The 16,448-nt window shown below is 34.0% G+C and overlaps 1 protein-coding gene across 1 annotated transcript in view; it reads left to right on the top strand.

The window, feature by feature from the left end:
• pxb (putative Hedgehog signaling attenuator pxb) overlaps positions 1–16,448 on the top strand; it is a 667,281-nt gene that overhangs the window by 132,870 nt on the left and 517,963 nt on the right. The window contains exon 3 of the mRNA XM_089641132.1: positions 12,209–12,274. The gene's annotated coding sequence lies outside the window, so the exon portion shown is untranslated. The remainder of the gene's footprint in view (positions 1–12,208; positions 12,275–16,448) is intronic.

Raw genomic sequence — 16,448 nt, 5'->3', positions numbered from 1 at the left:
GTCAGCCTTCCACTCTTTGCGGATCTCCACATTCCTCACACGATCAAACATGGTTTTACCACACATACGCCTCAGGTATCTCATTTCAACAGCATTTAATCTACTTTCATCCTTTCTTTGCCAGTTCCATGCCTCACCTCCATACATCAAGGTAGGTAGGTACCAGCACTTCGTTGTGGACTGCTAACTTCGCTTCATTGGACAATTTTAGTAATAATGATAATTGGATAATTTGTATAGCGCCGTTTTAATGAAAAATCATCTCAAGGGCGCTGTACAACTTATTACAAGTTCCTAGGCTCTATCTAATTTTATTATTTACTAACAGTTACCAAGAAAAACACACTGGCAGGTCACTTCAGATAAACATATTTTGATTTTCAAAGCTTACGACTTTGCACGCAGTATAGTAAAAACCCTGGGTATTGATTTTACATTTGTTATTTTTCTTTCCTTTATTCTTGATATCACTTAATATTTAGTAACCCCACACTGGAGGCCCTGAGGAAAATAATTTCCTTCGGGGCCTATGTCATCAAAGCGTATTATGGTTGGATAGGATTCTAGTGATCAGTGTGTTAAGGAGTGACGGGCGTACGAATATATCACTCTCACTGCCGCTCCCCAAACCATCCCGATCTGGCCCGCCACGCAGCTGGAGGGTAGGCGCATCCTGAACACGCCTCACTCGATGAACCCGGGCACCCCTGCTAAATCAACAAACATAGCGAACCACTTGGGATGACCTATGGCAGAGGTATTAGTTATCCAATAAATGGTTCCCGTGACGATGAACATTTATTAAAAGATGAGTCGCAAAATTACAGTTGATATTTATTTTTAAAAAACTGGACAATCCAGGACTTTGTATTAGGATTGGAGAATTTCTATTTATTAATTTATTTATATATACGCCTTAAAAGGCTTTTACATAAAAGTGATACATGTGATGCGGTGTACATAGGAGCATATCTGAATTATACAGGAGATACTGTGCAGTAAATAGATGTAATCCATTGTAAAGTAGGTACAAAATACACAATTGTAAAATTGTGATTACAAGTATAATGAAAAAATATTAAGAAATAATTTTAAAAAAAAATCTAAATATGAAGCAATATTAGTAAAACGTAAGAGTAACATAAAGTAGAAAAAAAATTACAACAACACTACATATAAGACAAAACATTAAAACTAATTTACCAACGCTACTCTAATTTGTAGAATTCTACAAAGTGTTGTTATAGATTATGCTTAATTCTATAAATGGAGTCAATAAATAAATCAATATCACTCCCATACTTGTTGCCCAGATCGTGCAACCTATTGGTCAGTGAGTGTGTCTGATAGTTGGTCGTGTATGTAATGCAGAAGAATGTTATATTGTGTCTTGTATTCCTAGTCGGCACATGTAATTTAATAGTGGCAACGATGGCAGGACTATCAATTAAGTTATTAATAGCTGTGTAACACAACCAGGTCTGAAATAATTCTCGAATGACAGCGAATGGAAATTCAAAACGGCCAATAGTTTTAGATAGGCAAGAAAAATTCTTAAAATACATTAACGGTTCGAAAGGGTTAATATGTAGTTTTATCTGACCAATAATCGTGTACTAAAAAAAACAGCTATCAAGATCATAAAAGTTCTATCAAACCCATGATACATGTTTATTTTTTAGGCACATTTTTTTACGATTTTTTTAAGAGTTCGCGCTTTGAACACAGACTTTGGCGTGACAATCGTAAAGCTGTCATTTCTGGTTGTATTCCCCATTAGATTATACAGTTTATTACCTTATGAATAAATTATTGCCTGCTTTCGTATGTTAATTGCACGTTTAATTTAGAAGTTTCATGGCAATTTTTTTTTTGTTTTTACTTTTGGAATCGCTTTATGAAACGGAATGAAATAATCGGAATGTTATTAACAAATTTAATGTAAATATTTTTTATGGAACACTTCAAGGTTAAAGGGGAATATAATTTTTTGTTTTGAAAATAGGATATGCTTAGTTCCTACCGGGATGATATGTATCTAGCTCCTACGTCTTCCTGAGCATCATCTGACTGGAAAAGTATTTGAAATTTGGAACAATGGCAAGAAAATTGTGCAAATTCGAGTGCATTTGTCTTGAATACCGTTGAAGTATTGGGACTAACTTGGAAGCAAGTTGTTTTTATTTTTCGTGTAAATAATCTTTTTGAGAAGTAAATAGAAAGAAAGTGACCATCTTGGAAGTGCATCGTATAGTTTTAAGTACTATTTGTTTTATCGAAGTGATAATTTCCTCGAGGTATTGCGGAGGAACTCACTATATTGTGATTGTGTTGTGTGCTTCCTCGCAGAGATACAGTGGTAATTGATTGGTCATCCCGTTTTCCTTCCTTTTATACTTTGTACATTCCTATAGATACTTTCACCCAATTCCAATAAACACCAATTCATTTTGTTTCATTTTAATTATTTACGGTCCACTTTCATGTTCATCTGATGTTGGAATTCGTAATCAGTTTTGTAAGCAACAGGGATTATAACGTTTAAATTAATCTATGGCTTTTTACCCAAAGAATAAGATATTAGTAGTACCTACCAACACATTTTTTCTAAGCATGTTTCATAAAGGAGTAATGCTATTTTGTGAAATGAATATCACTGCATTTTGCAAAGTTACAAAATCTCATTATACTATGGTAAAATAGCCTACTTTTAAAAGTATTAGTTTTTGCATAATAGAGACTCGATGACGAACGTTTGCATACTGTTAAATTTGTACCGGTAACTTTCAAGAATGAAATACAACGCATAAAAAAGATATGTAATACAGATTATTTAAATTTCCACAATCGTGAAAAACTAAATATTGTCTAATATTATGTGTAATGTACTACGGGCTTGCTCTGATATAAGGTCCTCATGTTTTAAATTTATTTCTGGATAAGATTTTGGAAAAGAAAAATCGACCACTACAATTAAATACAACATGTCCATTTTAGTTCCAATGCAGTAAAAACTGACCAACTGAGTTAATTGATTTCAGTTCATTTAAAAGTTGAATGTAATGCCCACACGCGAATTCAAATCAATATCTACCTCTTATAATCTAAGATAATAGTTTACGTTAATGGTGGGTAACGTGTGGGTGTATTTCTCAACATGTATTTCTAATGTGAATTTAAATGTTATTTAAAAAATTTACATAAATGTGTATCATTTTGTACCGTAGAGATTCTTGTATGTCATAGGTCGTACGGCACAAGACAAGGCTGACTAGCGCACAAGCTTTGGCGCGCGACAGATTTTGAAATATCACGTGATCTGGTCAGTGCCATCGAGCAACGTCATTTCGCAAATGGCGACTATGATTGTTGATACTCGTTATTACTGTAGATTTTTGTGCAATCATAATATGAAATAAAGAGATTGATTAGACTATTTTAAACAGTGAAGTTCACTTAGCGACAGCACTGACTTCGTAATTTGGCGGTGGTGGCCCAGGCCTGTACTCTAGTCGGCCTTGGAACAAGAGTACGTAAAGGTGTACAAACTGTCGGAAGCGAATGGAACTATGGTATCCCCAGTTGGAGAATATTGTGAGATTGGAGTACGTTATGAAAGGAAGAAGAAGACGTTGACATAGTACCTGGATACACAGATCTGGTCACGTAACATGGCTACAACTATTTCAACAGCTTTAACTCTCTAGTATAACTAGATGCTTAAAACATTCTTACACATTTTTTTATGACAAGATATTATCTCTGATAATTTCAGCGTATTATTATTGTTTTTAGTTTTATTCAATTGTAAACCATTGTAATGTAAAAAATCATTTTTAGCAAACAATTTTAATGTACCCAATGCAAAAGCCGCGTGTTAATCATTTCCTGATTTTAGGCATTGGACCTCAAAATAATAATGTTTTGCACAATATTTTTCCGGTGTCCGGTGTCTCGTCCTATCGAATGTTGCCTATCATTCATGCAGTCTTCTCACTACACATTGCAGCCTAGTGAAACTATATTCGTAACACAACAAATACAACCCACAATCAGTGTATCAATTCGATTTCCAGTATGGTTGCTCTCAACCTATGGTTACCTCAGTAACAAATGGGCCAAGGCGACTATGGTAACGTTAACCGAAAAACGCTAATGGAACCTATTTATAAAGACGTCCGACGGTATGGGGAATAGGGGAAGAAGGGACGACGGAGCCTCCTTATCGCGGTGATTTACGGAGATGTGACCGGCCATTTTCTAGGCGATAAATACTCACTCACTGCTTTGTAAAGGAACGGCTTTTTGATTTTGGATAGACTCTTTTAGAATAATAATTGGTGTTTTGATATCATACTAATGACAAGGCGGCCACTTTGAGGATTTTGATTGTGTTTTAAACACATTCCAACATCAGTTCTGATTTTTTTCCTTTTCTAGGAATTTTTTTTTTCAAGGCTGCCTGTAGATCCCTTTTAAAACTCGTTAATAACTTTTGTATTTGTTTCCAATAAACGCGAAGAATTCAATGAAAATTTTGTACTAAAAAAATACGTAAAAAACACAGTACGCCCAGAGTATCTTTACTACGTATTCAGACCGTTAATAAATGTGACACGTTTACAACACTATTATTACGAAATATCTCATTGCTCCATGCAAAATTTTACTACATTCCTTATTTTTATTAAGGAATGAGTGCTTTATATGCAGATATTACCGGCCACAAATGTAGAAATTTGTTTTAAAAATAATAATAATAAAACCTAATTTAACGGCTGTGTAACGCTATTTTGCTGGCTTTTGTGTTTCCTCCCTCTTAAAACATGGGTCTCTTTAAGACCAGGCCTTCCTCTCCTCAAAAGACCTCCACAGCTCCAGCTTCTTCATTTTTGACAGATGAGTTGTAAGAGGATTCTGCGTGCGTATGTTCCAAACTAGTTCGATAAACTTTTTTGAAAAGTTCGATCACATCGGTGTGCAAAAATACATTCAAATGGCGTGTCTTTTTTAAAATTATTTGCCTGTGCATTTGAGGTCAGTTCTTCAAATGAGCTTAAATATTCACTCAATCATTCTTTGCATGAATTTAAAAACACCTCAAGTTATCGTTTTTTAAATAAACCGCTATCACTGGTGACCATTTTCTACTCGACATTTGCTTGTCCCTCAAAAAAATTGCCTTTCGTGCGTACCACGTACGTATTACAAAACCTCCGTAAAAACACTAGCGTAATCTCTGACGACCCTGTACCATTAGAAGTGTCGGGACACATTCGAGATAAGTGTCGCTCAGAGTCTGAGAGAGTCAGCTCTCAGCCCGTTCCGGCAGACATGTCTATTTGTCCGTCGGACGATGGAACGTAAACAGCGCAGTGTCACGTGATTCACAAATAGGGGTGTGAAAACTGTGAAAATAAATTCGAATTCGAATCATACGAGAGTTGTATTATGCCTTAACCTATCACATGTGCCATTTGAGAAAGAGATGCTACATGAATCTCTCTTTTTCTAAATTTGGGCACCGCATAAGAGCCCCAATTACTCCCAACCGTCTTGAGAGAGTGATCTATGGCATCCCCAACTGAGGAATATTGTGAGGCTGAATATAGTTGGGAGGGGAAAGAGATGAGAAAGAGAAAGTTGGGTTACACCCCTCGATTCAATCACTTTCACCGTCAATTGACTAAATGGGAGATACGGCTTATATCCTTTTTACCTAATATCCCAGGAGACATGAATGACAACTCAATTTCTTGATTGCACTCAATTGCACTTCTAATATTGGCCTTTGTCAACTTATTTATGATTCTTTTGTCGTAATAAACCATTGCAATTAGTTCACAAAAGGGAGTTATTCTGGTTATACGCACGTCGCCACTTTGATAAAATCAGCCGAAATCGCGGCAAAATCTAGTTTTTTTCCGAATATCTCGTTTAATATCTTCGGCTAAAGTAGGTACATAAAATTTAGTGCACCATAAAATAATTTTCTATAACTTTTTTATTCACAATTTTACTTTATTACCAATAGGTAACGAGATATAAAGTCGTAAAAACGCATATAAGTATGCAAAAAAAGCATTATAAAACAAGAACGAACTTAAAAATTTTGTCAAGCTGTAATTATTTTTCTGTTAGTTAATCATTATTGTACTGGAAATTTTAAGGCCGTCGCAATTTATTTCATATAGGCCATTGAATTAATTATGTGATTGACCAAGGTTGATTTTTTTTACAAATCATAAAATTATTTCTGTAAGAACCATTTTTAATCAAATGTGGTTACTGCGAGCCCTACTAAACAAGCTCGCTTCCTCGACTTCTGTAATATCTACTAGCGCTGGATAGTAGGTGACTTCTCCGATAAGGTTGGCCGGCTAATTACACACAAACCGTTGACTAAATAAATAAATACCCTAAAAATCCGTTATCAGAGGACCAACACTCGCAAGTCGGCTGGAGTGTCTGACCGAGGGAGTAGGGACGAGGGAGGTGATAACGATGATTATGATGTTACATTACTGACCGTATTCCCTGGCTTCCCTAAGTAGGCACTTTTTTATTAAATATTTTCGGAAGGGCAGCTTTTATTAACCCTTAAGTTGACGGGGTTTTCGAGGTTTTTATTACTAGGTACATACGTAAAGAATTTGTGCTTTTAAGCACATTTCGGTATGGACTTTTTAATACATACTTTGTGTAAAAGGTTGCTGACTTTCATTTGATATAACATTCCTAAGCAGTTTTCGTCTGTAAGCAAATCAGCATTTTCCGATAGTAGATATTCGTCTGTGCATTTTACAAGGATCTTTCCCCTTGTATTGAATCTCCAAACATCACGTTATATTCTATTTACTTCCCGTACATAGTTCAAATACAATATACATTGTGATTTTGTCAGCTTCTGTAGATGTATTTATACATGTACCTTCTATTTTGGTCTATGTTATGTTATCTACTTTTTTATCTAATAAATAGCTAAATATTGGAAATAATTTACTTTGAGAATATTATAACACTGCAACTAGTTGTAAGTAGAAGATACATCATTTTATAAATACAGCCACGCAATCCAGTTTTGCACGTGTGATAATTGCATGATATTTAAATAAATTACTTTTGATTAAATAGAATAATTAAGAGCACTTTCGTCTGTATGTTTTAAACGTGTTATCATTAATATTGATGGCAGTCTCACAGTCGATATAGACAATATACTTAGCGAGCTGTTTGGAATATCTAGTTTAGAGTGTGGACGTGAACTAATGGTAATGATTCCTTCCAAGAAATTACTCATCAATTAGTTACTTAGGTGTTAGATAAGGAAATAAATTAACACTAATGCCTCCAGTCATCTGAAACCAAAGATAAACTGAAATTCTCGGAAGCTACTGATGAAAATCTGAAAACAAATGTCTTTATTTCTAGAAACAAACAAAGAAAAGAGCGCGTTTTTAAGTTACATTAATATTTACTCTAGTATTTTGTGTACGTCGTAGTCAGATGTTTATTTTATTTAAAGAATTCCCTGAACTTAGTATCTAGGCTACGTTTTGGCTTCTTCAATGTTTCGACGTCTCTAATCCTGTTGCTGGTTATCAAAATTTAGTCGAATTAAGTCGATTCCATTCCACTATCGCTTTAATTGGCATCCAGCAATGTTTGATCTGGCTTCTCTTGGTACTACTTGTAAATCGTTCACAATGATTTATACCGTAACAAACAAGTCTTGAAGCTTGTCGGTGAGAACTGCAAGACTTTCCGAATCGTTGACTGAAATGGTACGTACCTACCAATAAGCTAATAGTATCTGTTCACATAGAAAAGTTACAAATTGAATTTTAATACAGTAAATATACACTATCATACTTACCAGCCTTTGTCACGACTCTATTTGGTTTTAAACCTTCGAGGGTTAGTAGCTATCGACTCAAATGACAGAAACGGGGAAAGTGTGAGTAAGTTCAATCGTGTATTTTTAAAAATTTATATTACAGTACAGAACAGTGAGATAATCACTTAGATTCACTTTGGAAGGGTTTAAATTAACGGAGAAATAAAATGCAGACAAACGTTTTTCCTACCAGATGTTGTATTATATTTCTTTAATACGAATAACACTTTAAATCCATTAAAATACTGAATAATAACGACGTATTATGAAAACTGCGGTAGGCCGAAATGTCTTTCGGCGTTCGCTGAAGCAATCTGTGTGCGTTGAAATATCCTAGTGTTTATTTACGTCTGTCAGTCAGCGCTCTGGTAATATTCCCTGGTGAAAACTGACCGGTGAATTCCTGGAAAATGAATACACATTTCCACAGATATTTAATGCCGGACGAAAACGCAATTAAATACGTAGAACTTTGGAGGCCTGCCTATTATAATTATCTTCTTTTATGAGTTTAGAAAAGTCGCACAATGTAGGGCGCTGCAAAACTGTGCCTTACTTTTTCTGAATAGAATCTGGTTATTTCAATGAGCGCTCTTCGGCGGTCAATTAATTACATGTCAGAGAAAGTCTAACAATTTGGATGTCTATGACCGAAACCAAAACCGAAACTTCAGTCGTACACCATTCGTTATGAACTTCGTTTATTTGTTATTTAATAAAATACTGTAAATATGTGCCCATAAAATATACGAGATTATAAATAGCAGCTGCACACAACTGTATTTTCCAACGCTGTGGGAAAATCTTCTTGTATTGGGTTGATTCCTGGTATGGACCACAATAGATTTACATAATTCATCTAATATTTATTTATTTCTTAATTTTCGGGAAATCAACAGTTAAAATGTATTTATTTCAGTTTGTACATAAGTTTGTATATAGCCAAAATAAAACCAATTATTGATTTCCTCTTTGTGACTTTACCTCTACTGAGACAGCATGATAAGGAATAAGTAAATTAAATTTGTAAGAAAAGAATATGAATTGCAAAATTTATACAAAACAAAAGATTATACAAAAAGAAAAATTTACAAAATAAAACATTTATATCCATGGAGATAGATTGTAGATATTAATCAAATCAAATTAGAAATATAAACAATAGAGACATAACATTATTCACAAACCATCAGAGAAATATTATTTTATGGACCTCTTGTATTTGGTAAGTTCGCAATTGAAAATATCCACCTTGGATAATACGCTATTGTTATTATTGCATAGTCTGTTCTGGCACGAATTCTGCTTAGAGTTCGTTTTGCATTGATCCACCCTAAACAGGACAGAAGAGCGTGTTGAACGCGCAGGTACATTGAATTGAATCTTATTTAGCAACTCTGGGCATTGAATATTACTGTTAACTGCTTTATACAGAAATAGTTCATCCTTATGATGCCTCCGTGCACTCAGTGAATCAATTTTAAAGTATGAAGCTATATATATAGATCAGGGGTGTCCAAACTAGATGGGACCCAGGGCCAATAAAAAAGACTAAATACATTGGTGGGCCGCAAAATATTTATAAAAATAAAATACTGGTAATAATACGTAATATCGTTATTTTATTATCTACTTTTTCATTAATTTGTCTTTTACAATTCTGTCAACATCAACCTCAATACTAGTGGTAGCTAGGCGCAGTGCATGTTTAAGTGAAGTATCTGTCAATGAAGACCTGTATTTCGATTTAATAAACTTCATTGTTGAATATGCACTTTCACAAAGGTAGGTACTGCCCATCATCGAGCCCATTTTTTGCCCGAAATTCGTCAGTTTCGGGAAACGTTCAGCGAGGAGCTTAAAAAAATCAATTCCTGTTTCCGGACTTTTTTTTGAAGTCGGTTAAAAAAAGGTTCAATGGGCCGCAATAATCTAAACCGCGGGCCGCATGCGGCCCGCGGGCCGTGGTTTGGACAGCCCTGATATAGATGATATATTCTTGTTACACTTCTATAAACAAAGCACATCTTGGCCTATTTTTCCATGAATTTTTTCATCATATTAAACATTTATTATTATAAATAAGATCATCCACATTCTTCTCTTTCATCCGGCACCCAAACATCCATCCAACTTTTTCCAATTTCAGTTAATCAAGTTATTAATAAATTAGCCTCAATGCGGCACCATTTATATCTCCGATGTTCCGTTTAATCACCGACTAAGCATTCTGAGCAACCCATCACGTGTTTTCTACCATTAAAATAACAGGAGAACAGAAGGCAGCAGAGAGTAGCGGTGGTTGTAAGAAGTAGGAGTGAGTTTATCAATTGTCAGACGTCTAGACGTGTTCCGTTGCCGATTAGTAAACATCTCATAAGCTACGACTGCTTGTCACGTTTTGCAGGGCCAAATCTGGAGAAATATTTTTTTATGTCTATCTAATTAATAGCAATTCGCTCAAATTTTGTTCGTGGTTAAGTATAATATTTTTTTTTGCATTTAAATATGTACGTAGTAGAAATCCTTTTCATATATTTTTTTTAAATTCATGTATTTGAATTTAGATTTTGTTTTCTTGATTGAATGAATAAATGAATGAATGAAATGGTCTCTTGAAAGAGGAAATTAACCCACTTCCCACCAACAAATCGAGCTGAAACTCGCAGATAGACTAGTTGTGGATGACAATGCATTCTATGTTCTTGATGGCACTCATGCACACACACGCGCTCACTCTCGCATTTTACTGAAATTGGATGACGTTATATCTAAAAACTTTCATCAATTAATATACGAAATAAATTTCGGTTCTATTCAATTAGGATTTGGCTTAGGTGTTAGCGGTGTTGACTCCAGTCCCTGGGGAGAAAGGTTCAATCCTTATCAAAAAAAAAAAAAAAAAATTAAAATAAATATTAAAATTTCACAGCAGCTTAGGAGCCAGTCCCTGGGGAGAAAGGTTCAAACCTCAGTTAGACCAAAAACAACTTTAATATTGGCAAGAGATGGTGCAACGACGTCGAAAATTGAAAATAGCTGAAGGTTGTAGGTATAGTAAAAAACCTTGAATCTTACCGGTTGATTTTTTTAAATTACAAATTAATTAAATTTAACAACGTTAGGTATTCTGAAAGTAGTTTTTTTTTAATATTTTGACAGCTGTGAATTACTGTGCTTTTCTAATGGAGTATAATATAGTTACGACAGAAGTAAATTCCTTTCAGAGCCTGCGTTACATTTGTTGATATATTTAATGAACGATATCATTAATTTGTTTATTTCGTATTACCTATCAGTTCTCTACTTCCTTTATTATAATATATTATGTTAATATTTATGTTCTAATCCGACCCTGACTAAGTGTGAGATATGCGGCATTACCAAACGTCAATCAGCGGGCGTGTTATCTCGCTGCTAAACGCAAATAAAGGTACAGTGACGGAATGTCAATACTACTTACTGTTATGACTTATGACCTGCCTGACAGCAGTCGCACGGTTCACGTAAATAGACTGACAGCGGTGGTTGGTCTTCGCTTAACTTTACTTAAATCAACAAGTTCTTTGGGTAAATTAAGTTTTTAAAGTTGTTAGTTTGAACATTTCACTGTCACTATTTGTTGCCTGACGCTTCGGAAGACAATACTATAAAAAAAAACTAAATTGGCTCTTGTAATCTTTATAAAAATTGTATTTTAAGCAACTGTTCTGATGTTTGATACTGTAACGCTGTCCGAAATTTGTCTAAAGTAAGAGGAAGCGCAAATCGTCATAACTAATTAATTAACTAACCATCACACCGTTTCTTCTCGCAGGGGTAGGCAGAGAGGACGGAACGCCAAACTACTCTGTCTTGGCACACACTCCTTGCCTCATTCACATTCATACATCGTCTCATAAATACTCTTCTGATATTTCTCTTGATATGGCCGTACTCAAGTGAGTGATTCATTTGATGGTGCCATGTCTTCCTCGGACGTCTCCGACTTTTTCTACTATTCATGTTCATCTCTCTTCATGCCAAACCATCTAAGCCTCCTTTTCTTAATCTTATTCCTTACGTTACAGTTTACATCAGCCTTTTATTCTTTGCGAATCTTAACATTTTTTACACGATTATACATGGTTTTACCACACATACGCCTAAGGATTCTCATTTCTACAGCATTCAGTCTGCATTCACCCTTCCTCTGCCAGTTCCATGTATCACTGCATGGCATAATACCTTAAAAAGAAAAAAAATCTTACTTTTTCAAAAACAAAATCGTATGATTTTATTTAATTAATAATTTGGTTTTATTTGTTTCAGATATCAAGGATTATAGTTTCAAAAGTGTCAGTGAATTCATGGTGCATTCTGTTAATGAATTAAAAGGTAAGTCCTTATTACTCAATACCCAGTCTTTATTATTTTAGATATTGAATAAGATTTTCTCAAAAAAAAATTGGCGTATTTCTTTCTACATAAAATTCTGTTTTTAGTACCTACTTCATATCCTTTTTCTTATTAATATATTATGGAACCATCAATATGGAGTTTTGTCTTATTCTTATTTTCAAAGTACCAGTTATTACGGTGGAAATGATTTGGCGAATTAAAAATACTTTATTTTTTCAATAATTGCAAAATTCACTTTGTGGTGTATTTTTACTATAAATAAAATAAACCACTCAGTATACACCACTATTTAATCAATAAACGGATCAACATGTTTCAAAACCATTTTTTTTCATTCTGACTATTCTAAACCATATAAAACTACTACAAAATCCATGTTTTCTTCGTTAGGTTAGGTCAATAGGTAGAAACCATTGGTTTTAAAACATTTTTGATTAAATAATGGTGAATACAAAGTTATTTGTTTTTAACCTAGGCTTTCCAGAGTTTAGACCATAAGAGTTGTACAAATCTCATGAAGCTAGAGCTCAACGTTCGAGAGTTTTAAATTTAATTAAAAACCCTGATCTGCTCTAAAGTGTTTTTGGACGAGCTTTTCTATTGAAATACTATAAAAAAGCTTGTCTTCGTGTTTGCTCTGAAATCGGTGGTGTTTTCAGACCTTAATTATTACTCAATAGTTGATGATGATTTCTAGTGGAATTAATCACTATTAAAGTAGACCTAAAACTTCTCACTTCACTTGAAGTAGTTCTTTCCCATTACTCTAAAAGTGCATAATCTAACGCTTCAGATAAAGCGTCACGAAATTCCACTTACGAGCGCATAAATTCCAAATGGACCTTAATATTCCACTTCTCAACAGAAACATCCGATTAAACTAAGAAACGAATCAACACTTAAGCCAGACAGAAACCTAACTTAGATCACACCATTTAAGCCACACTTTAGCGATTAAACAGGCTTAGGCTAAAGGGAATTTATACGCTGGCCTTTGATCTTGCAATTGGTTACGGGTGATAAGTGTTCCTTGTATTGGGATTAAAAGCTTACTCGGCCATTAGACAGGGAACATTATGACTTCATGTTAGTCATAACCATAAATTAAAACATGCAACGAAATTTACCTAAATTGTTTCATATAAGTTATTTTAATTCGCTATACGGAGAAAACATACTATTATTAAATATTGCTAATTTATTGAAAATCTGGTCAAATTATTCGTATTCCTGGTGAAGCGCCCCTGAGGTGATTTTTCACAAAAACGGCGCTCTACAAATTATCCAATTATTATTATTATTACAGGCCTTTCACGAATGAATTCACAGATTTCCTAACAAAGTATCAGTAAAACGCGAATGTGTTATGAGGACGGCGGAACACATACTCATAAAAATACTAATATTGTCGCATTTCGTCATAATATTTATCATACCTGCATGAACACGTGTTCTGATATGTTCTGAACGGAATCATATTTTATCAGGAAATGGATTGCATTCTCGTGGTTACCACCCGGCTTCACTCGAGCTTAAAACACTATCTTTTAATTAAACGATTTGGCGTCGTGTCTTATTTTATAACAGGTACTATAAATAGATTAGAAAAGCTACATCCATATCTTTTATGGTTAAAACGACCTTGCAGGGTGATAATAGTTACGTTGACCTGGAAATTATTAAGAAATAGTAATACAAATTATTCACCGCTCAAGAACGTTTCCTATTCCAGATTTCTGCAAATAGGTTGTATTTTTAAAGTCTGTATAACTGCTTGTTTGATGATTTTGAATTTGTTTAGTTTTTAAAATAATTAAAAACAATCCAATTATTCATTACACCAATCCATTTGAATTTCATATTTTTAACGCTATTTCGCCCTGTTGCTAACAGTTTCTCTATATCAATAAACTAATAGCAAATATTGGAAAAAACAGTCCACCGATTGAAATGTTTTGTCTGTTTTACCGGTGATAGAAATATGTCAATTCATTCGTTAAAGACCTGCGATCCCGTTTTTAACAGGAATATGAATAATTAGAAGAGATTTTTAATAAATTAGCAATATTTTATATCAGTAAGCTTTCTCTGTGCATCACCCGTATGTGAACCAAATTTGTCTACATACATTTCTGTCCCATGTCCAATAATGGCTCAGCACTTTTTTGTATTTCCTCTCACGGGTGTTTTGAAAACACATATGTTTTCTCGCCTAGCGCTTCTTAAAAAAAACATTCACACAGCTCTGCGTTCCTAAAGACGAAATAGAACTTTTTTGTGTTCTAAAAATTTCTATATTTATTTTTAAATCGACATGTTTTCGACTTTAAAGACCATTTTTCATTATTTCATTTTCCAATCACTTCTTGGTAAAACATTTTTCGAGTTTCCACTGCTCACAAGCTTGTTTCTCGACTTTTATTTTTATTTTGTAGTTTCCTCTCGGCAGCAAATAAGCTATACCACCCATCGCCGGAAATTGGAACGGCTGCAGAGTAATGCATTTGAGAAATAGTATTTAGTTTGGAGTGTGCATTTTGTATTCATGGCAAAGTGTTGCTCGTTTTAAAACAAACTGTTTCGATTCACTTCCGAACAAAGTATTTGGGGTAGCTAGTAGCTAGTGAATAAGTAATGGATTTTGTCATAGTTATTGAGTCTGAAAACCAACAAATTCTCAAGATTATGTACTACTAACGTGTTTTTGAGAAATTACTATTTTTTGCAATCCTGTGAACCTTGTTATTGAGTCCTCAATAACAAGATTCTTATAAAAATCTTACTGAGTAGGGCACGTATCAAGTAGGGGAGAGTACATATATATTTACTAACGGACTAAGTCCAATTAACACATTACATATTACACAAATTAATACAACAGAAATGTTATATATACCATATAATACCATAATAAGTATTTGTTTAATTTGCGTGTCTTCCTTGGCTCATTTCAAACACTTATTGCTACCATGTTATTTACTTCGCTTAATGTTATCTAAATTAGTTAAGCTTTGCTTTCTCGTGTTTCATTCACCTAACTTGTATCGGTCTTGCATTATTTTCGGATCTCATTTGAGTTTCAGTCAATCATAGTTAAAGCTTAAAGCAAATCTATAAACCAGAAATCTTATGTGCACCGGCTTAAGTTTAAATTCACCCTTCATCTTTTATTTATGATAGATGTCATAATAGATTAACATTATCATTCTACTTTAAATTTTCATGAAATTTCGTATAATCTAGGCAAGTTTTCTCGAGAGTCTAGTGTTATTTTTTAGCTTTGTAAATCACCACTTATATTGAAATATTTATATAACCAAGTGTTATTTTTAGTAAAACATCTAATTTTATTATGATTGAATCTTATAAACTTAGTTATAAACCGGCCCCGGATCACATCCCTGTGGAATGCCTTGAACGTAGATTTAACAATATCGTGCACTAGTGACTCGTGCGGTAAAGCAGAAACATTTCTCCAGACTACAGGTAAGAACTTACCCACCCTTGTGTATTCTCAGGGGATAGCAAGGATAAGGTTGTGGATGGGGAGGTTGTAGGGGTGGCTACTCGCTCATTCTGCTAAGTGAATCCAAGGCTAAAACTGACACGAACAAATAGACAATAGACAATCGAAATCTACTAATAGCATAAGCGAATTATTTTGAAATAAGTTTTCTAAAAATAAACCTTATGAAATTAAATATTTTTATATATTCATGTAGATCGACCTACTACCCGGTTTCGCTCGATTTTCGACATTTAATTTCCTATTAAATAATTGAAAAAAATCTTTTAAAATATTTTGCGTCTTGTTTGTTTTTTCATATTAACTTTAATATTTAAAAGGCTCATAGTACATTTTTGGAATAACCTTCCAAGTATAAAATAGTTGGGATGACCTTGAAAATCCATAGAGAAAAGCTGTGCCAATTTCATCTTGCCAAAACTCTCAAGCAATCGCTCTAGCAATCGTATTTTTGACTAAATAGTTAAGATTAAGGTCGTTCAAGTGGTATATTTTAAAATAGTCCTTAAAGTATACAAAAATATTTTGCGTCTGACCGTCGTTCTTCTTTCAAGGCTATTCAAATTCAAAAGCCTACAATTTATCCATAATTCTATAAAGTTTCCCAAATAACTCCACCGTCCC

This window comes from Hesperophylax consimilis, chromosome 16 (genome assembly GCF_061612785.1).
Source record: "Hesperophylax consimilis isolate HC1 chromosome 16, BYU_Hcon_1.0, whole genome shotgun sequence".
Lineage (NCBI taxonomy): Eukaryota > Metazoa > Arthropoda > Insecta > Trichoptera > Limnephilidae > Hesperophylax > Hesperophylax consimilis.
Note: the sequence above shows the minus strand (reverse complement) of the source record. Positions and strands in the feature narration are given on the sequence as shown.